The following is a 7,144-nucleotide window of genomic DNA, read 5'->3' on the forward strand; positions in this document are numbered from 1 at the left end:
GTGGTCAATATTCCTCTCTGCTTATGACTATTGCCTGGTTCACAAACTGGGTAAGGAAATGGGCCATGCTTACGGGCTTAGTAGGTTGCCTCTACAGCTATTAGAATCAGATCCTGCTCCAGCTAATCACATCCTGGCTATCCAGGATTTGCCAGAATCTCCCCTTAATGCAGGGGATGTTGCTGCAGAAACAGTTTCTTTTCTTTTTTTAAAAAAAGATATTTTATTGGTTTTTAATTTTTAAGAAAAAGTACTCAGGACACACTGTGGTGTTTGGGTAATCAGACATTCAAAAGTAAAAACATAAATAAACAACTCAACTTAATACATTCACTGTCTCCTCTCTATTTCCCTCAAATAACATAATATGTTTAAAATATTCTATTTCTAAATTAAATTTCTATTACTACTAAACCTGTTTTAAAACTTTATCAGTTTACAATTACCATAAATCAAATTTAACTTTAAATCAACAAGTTATCAATTCAGGTATCCCTTCCAGATGTTTTCTAGTTCTTAATCTCTCTCATCCCTCCTTTTATCACCAATCTCATTTATTTCTTCTTCCAGTACACAATAGCTATCTTAGTTAAAAAGTAATGTTAAACCTTAATTCATTTCAATTCATTACACAAACTTCAAATTTCATCCAATTGATTATCATATCTTATACAAAAAGATCATCTGACTAATTTAAAACACTCCATTAATTATTAAAACCATCCCAATCTAAAAAACCCAACATTTTTTCAATTCCAATACATAATTTTCATCACAATAAATCTATTATTCCAAAAAGTACATTCTTAATCTATTTAAAATATCTGTTCTAAAAATCACCCTCGTATACATACATACATACATACATATATATATATATTCTTGCTTCTAACTCTAAATCATAATCCTTAAAACAATCCATAAATCCAACATTGCCTTTTAGTCCATTACACAATTTTAAATTTCTCTTTTCAGTCTAATTCTGGCTTTTTTTCTGTGCCAGGAAGGTTTCCATAAAGACGCTTCCCTTTCAGGCAATAGATCTATTTTTGTTGCTTGCAGTAGCCTTTGGAAGAATAGAAATCCCATCCTCTGCATTAGACATCTATTTCTCTCCTCCTTGAAGCATCGTTGCTTTGCAGTTTGAAATCTCAGTCTTTGCTTCTTCTGTTCCTCTAAGTTGCAGATGGAAGGTTTATAAGATAAAATAAGTTCCTCTTTTATCTCTGTTGAGTCCTCTTCTAGTATGTTTTGATTTATACCATAGTCAGATGTAGCTGCTGCAGAAACAGTTTCTGACAACACGTTGAGCTGCGTGTTGAATTGGGTGCTCACAGGATGGCCTGAAACGTGTCCTGGCACTAATTTTCAGAGTTTCTGGAAAAGGAAGCATATCTACCTTTAAGGGTTTTATTCTGTGGGGCAGCAGGATAGTAATCCCAACCTCACTGAGGACTAGAGTCCTTGATTCTCTGCATGAGGCACTCACGCGTAGCTACCTCTGGTGGCCTGGGCTCGATAAAGACGTCGAGGCCCAGTCCACAGGTGCCCAATTTGCCAGCAGTCAAGGCCAGAAATGCCACATGCTCCTGTACATAGATGGGAGACCACACAAGCCCCTTGGTCGAGGATTCATATCGATTTTGCTGGCCTCTTTGAGAGGCAACTTTTCCTCATTGTTGTGGATAGTCATTCCAAGTGGCTAGAGGTCGTTCCATTGTCCACTATGACTACTGCCAGGACCATCCAGGTTCTGCGGAGCATCTTTGCAACACATGGGCTCCCAGACGTCATAGTCTCAGACAATGGAGCTCAATTTACGTCTGCTGAATTCCAGTCCTTTTTAAGGGCAAATATGATTAGGTATGCCATTTCGGCTCCCTTCCATCCGGCCTCTAACGGTCAAGCGGAACGCATAGTCAGAACGACCAAGGAATCCTTAAAGAGGATCACCCATGGCAATTGGCACCACAGGTTGGCAGATTTCTTACTCTGCCAACACACAATGCCCTGCACTTCTACCGGCAAGAGCCCAGCTGAATTAAGATGGGGGCACCATCTGATCACAAAGCTGGATCACTTACCTCTTGACTGGGTTGCTTCACAAGTGCCACAGTCTAAGGCACCGAGGCACTTGCAAGTGGGTGATCCGATTTGGGTGCACAACTATGGATCAGGGGCTCTGTGGGTGGTAGCTATGGTTTGCAAGGTGTCAGGGCCGCTCTCATATGAAGTGGCCCTGGAAGATGGTTGTGTGCTTCGTAGGCATATTGACCAGCTGTGTTGGAGGTTACCAAGCCACTCTTCCGCTCCTTACTCTGCTCTCGTGGGGGGGGGAGGAGGAACACAATTGCAATCATGCTTCTGAGTCTCTCAGCAAAAGTGGGACCTTGCAATCGCCGAACAGGTTTTTTGCCAACGAGGCTGCTCCTAACTCAGGCACTGCACCAACGGGACATTGCTCTCAACTGGCTTCTTACGCCAATCCGGTGGATTCTACTCCACAGCGGAACTCTGGCTTGGGTCTATCGGAACAGGCCAGCCAAAGGGACATGGACAAAGGCTCAGGTCTACCGGAACAGGCCAGCCAAAGGGACATGGACAAAGGTTCAGGTCTACCGGAACAGGCCAGCCTTCACAAACTGGCTCTACCTGTATCGGACAGGTCACACAGCCCTGGTCTGCCGAGCCTGGCAGGCGAGCTTGCAGATTGGGAGCTAGCAGCAGCTCCAAGACGTTCTGCGTGGGAGAAAGGCCCACTGAAGTTTTTAAAGGACTACGTAAGGTTTCTGTCTTTGCAAACTTAAAATGCTTATGTATTTTTTATTGCAAACTAAAATGCTTATGTTCCTTTGAAATTTGTACTTAAATGCTATGTATGTTCTTTGGAAAATTGGAATACTTATGTGTTTCCTTGTAACTAAAATGCTTAAGTATTTGTGATTCCAACCAGTGTAATGGCAGGCATATGTACCGCAGAGTGTCATGGTGCCTTTTGAATATGTGTGTAATTTTTGAACAAACAATGCTTTGTATGTGTTAAAGAACCAGGAGGGAGGGGTGTAATGTATTGAGTTAAACTTATGGAACAGTTGCAGAGATCTGTGCAGGGACCGTTAGCAGACCACGTGGCCTGCTAGCTAGACTTGCCATCTACAAGACTGATTAGTATGCATTTGAGTAGGAGAATATGGTGCATTCATTGGTTGACGCCGCCCAAAACTGACCCCGCCCAAAGCTGAATGTATAAATATGGGCGGAGCCATGTTTGTTAGTTTTCTGTTTTGACCTTCAATAAAGAAGTACTTGTTTCTATTGCTGCCTCTTCAATGCTGAACCAAGCAGAAAACAGAACATATCGCACCATTGCACTCATTTCACATGCAAGTAAAGTTATGGTTAAAATCCTACAAGCTAGATTCCAGCAGTATGTGGATCAAGAACTTCCAGAAGTACAGGTAGGATTTCGAAGAGGCAGAGGAACTAGAGATCAAATTGCCAACATATGCTGGATCATGGAGAAATCTAGGGAGTTCCAGAAAAACATCTACTGGTAAGTTCTTAAAGAGATGGGAGTACCAGACCATCTTATTTGTCTCTTGAGAAACCTATATATGGGTCAAGAAGAAACAGTGAGAACTGGACACAGAACCATTGATTGGTTCAAAATTGGGAAAGGAGTCCAACAAGGCTCTATTCGATCACCTTGCCTATTTAACTTATATGCAGAGCACATCATGAGAAAGGCAGGGAAAGGTGAATCAAAAGTTGGAATTAAGATTGCCAGGAGAAATATCAACAACCTAAGATATGCAAATGATACCACTCTAATGGCAGAAAGTGAAGAGGAACTAAAGAGCCTCTTGATGCGGGTGAAGAAGGAGAGTGCAAATGTTGGCTTGAAACTCAACATTAAGAAAACCAAGATCATGACATCCGGCCCTCTCAATTCCTGGCAAATAGATGGGGAAGAAATGGAGGTAGTGACAGATTTTATCTTCCTGGGCTCCAAGATCACTGCAGATGGAGACTGCAGCCAAGAAATTAAAAGACGCTTGCTCCTGGGGAGGAAAGCTATGGCAAATCTAAACAGCATACTAAAAAGCAGAGACATCACCCTGCCAAGAAATGTACGTATAGTTAAAGCTATGGTTTTCCCAATTGCAAAGTATGCTGTGAAAGTTGGACAATAAGGCTGAGTGCCAAAGAATTGAGGCCTTTGAACTATGGTGCTGGAGAAGACTCCTGTGAGTCCCCTGGACTGCAAGGTGATCAAACTGGTCAGTCTTAGAGGAGATCAATGCTGACTGCTCTTTAGAAGGCCAGATTCTGAAGTTGAAACTCAAATACTTTGACCACCTAATGAGAAGGAAGGACTCACTGGAGAAGAGCCTAATGCTGGGAAAGATTGAGGGCAATAGAAGAATGGGACGACAGAGAATGAGGTGGCTAGATGGAGTCACTGAAGCAATAGGCATAAGTTTAAATGGACTCCAAAAGATGGCAGAGGACAGGAAGGCCTGGAGGAACGTTGTCCATGGGGTCACAATGGGTCAGACACAACATCGCAACAACAATAATTTGATTGAATTATTGTTTATAATGATGCATATTGCCATAGGTTGGTCTGCCATTCTTCTAAAAAAGACTATGAATTATGCTGCTTATTTGGAGATATTGAAACTAATGAGGTGGTTTTGATCATTCTGAAAAAAGAGTCTTGAAATATTTCATCTTTGTTTTATTAGGAACTAAATCTTGCAATCTATATTAACCATCTTTCCACTGATCAGATTTTTTTGGTACATTCACCTTCATAAAAACAAAACATTATAATTCTGCACATAACCTACAGCAGAACAATGCCAGCTGAGTTGTCTAATTGTCTCTTTGTGGCAGAAACTCATGATGCTGCAGTTACAGATAGTCTTGGATGGTAATGTCATAGTCAATCAAAGACCTTGTTGCTGAATGACTCATAAGGCAGATATTTCTGGCTACTCATGTAGCTGCCCCACAGTAAATATATTAAAGGGTTTCTAGTGTTACTTGTTCCCTGAAGCACAGGATGCTCAATTAAGAGTTCTGCTCAATGATATTAACCCTAAAACACTCTCATTATATCTTGAACAATGACATATTTAAGATAATTATTTTCACGGATGAAAAAGGATAATAGCAGACAGGATTCCTGTGTCATTTGGAGGATTATGATAGGAGCATGGTATGCCAGGTTTATGGCTCACTCCAGTTTCTAAAAACAAAACAAAACAAGGACTCCACATTCGATGAGGTACTATGGCTGAGGAGAGAGAAGAGTGGAATTTTGAGCATCGGACTAAGTGTCAAAATAGATGATTCCCGTTGCACTATTGTGCTGTTAGGAATGAGCCTAGCCTTAACTAGCCAAGAGTGCAAAATATTTCATTCCTCATTGTTTTAAATATTAAAACATTGCAATATTGTAAAACTGTAAGCGCTAGGAAAGGGAAGAGCTTTCTTCCTCTGGAATTCTATTCACATTCGGCCAAATAGCTCAACTTTTTATAATGCCCAGCTGGTTCCTTTCTCCAATTTTGCACCATTAGAACTTGTTCAAAGTTCTAAGATCAGCCCTTCAAGTTCCAACAATATGTCTTAAAAGCCACTCTGAGACTAGAAATAGGCCTCATGAAAGTAGAAGCTAGAGTGTGGGTATCCATACCCAACTACTGGCTCAGACTATTCTTTTTCTCCCTTGGCCCTGTCCCATTAACTATGAGGGACCAATTTTAATCCACATGGAAAAAGACAGTGGCAACTAAAATATCACCCTTGTCCTTCTCTACAGGTCTTCTACTCATCATGGGATATGATCAGCCAAAATTCTTATTAAGCAGCCTGTAGCAAACCAGAGCGCCAAAGGGATCTAGTCAGATCCCCGACCTTTACTCTCAATGATTCCCAATAGGCACTCTTCCTCCCCTGTGATATACTTAACTAAACTCAAAGTACCTGACTACTGGAGGGCCTTTATTATGTCATGGCCTTCCCTCAGCTGTCCTTAAAGGCTGATAAAGGAAGATTTCCTACCAGGACACAGAATGTCCCTGTGATGCTAGGCTAACAGAAACAACAGATCTTGTGTCTGTGGAGATTCTCAGTCATCCAAGTCATAGTTTCTCAATGGTGCTTTTCCAAAAGGTAACTGGACTGTTTTTTTCCCTTGATGACGACGAAGAAGAAGAACAAGATCCAGCCTCCCATCGGTTCTGGGAGGCTGGATCTTGTGCTTCTCCAGTGCCTACATTAAGAGACATCCATACTAGCCTCATCACACCATTACTGTATAAATACAAATAGTCCTCAATTTACAACCACAAATGAGCCCAAAATTTCTATTGTTAAGGAAAACATTTGTTAAGTGAGTTTTGCCCCACTTTATGATCTTTCTTGCCACAGTTGTTAAGTGAATCATTATAGTTGTTACATTAGTAACATGGTGGTTAAGTGAACAAAATCCCCATTGACTTTGCTTGTCAGAAGATTGTAAAAAGTGAACACGTGACCCCAGGATAGTGCAACTGTCATAAATATGAGTCACTTGTCAAGTGTCTGAATTTTGATCACACATTCATGGGAATACTGCAACAGTGGTAAGTGTGAAAAACAGTCATAAGTCACATTTTTCAGTGTCGTTGTAACTTCAGTCACTAAAAGAACTGTTGTAAGTCGAGGACTACTTGTACACAGGACCCACAGAACAATTTTATACCTTCCAGCTATTTTCAGATACTGATCCTGCTGCTACATATAATGTCAAGTTCTGTGCAGCAGTTCTTAAAATCCATCAGATAATGACCTGTGCCATAAACTAGTCTTAATAAGCATCCAGTTCAGTGGTGGGATTCAGCCAGTTCACAGCACTTCAGCAAAACCAGTAGCTAATTTTTGTTGCCCAGGCCCAGAACGGACTTCCGGAAACAGCATCCACACAGAGAACTGGTTGTTCACATATTTGAATCCCACCACTGATTCAGTTCATCATGATAATGTGTGCTGTACAGCAGAGTTCCCCAATGTTTCTGGCTTTGTGGACCAGCGGGGGGAGACGACAGTTTGCGCAAGCGGCCAACAAGCACAGTTCTGTTTGCACAAGCGGCAA

Source organism: Crotalus tigris, unplaced genomic scaffold (genome assembly GCF_016545835.1).
Source record: "Crotalus tigris isolate CLP2741 ecotype Arizona unplaced genomic scaffold, ASM1654583v1 scf7180000017764.6130737, whole genome shotgun sequence".
Lineage (NCBI taxonomy): Eukaryota > Metazoa > Chordata > Lepidosauria > Squamata > Viperidae > Crotalus > Crotalus tigris.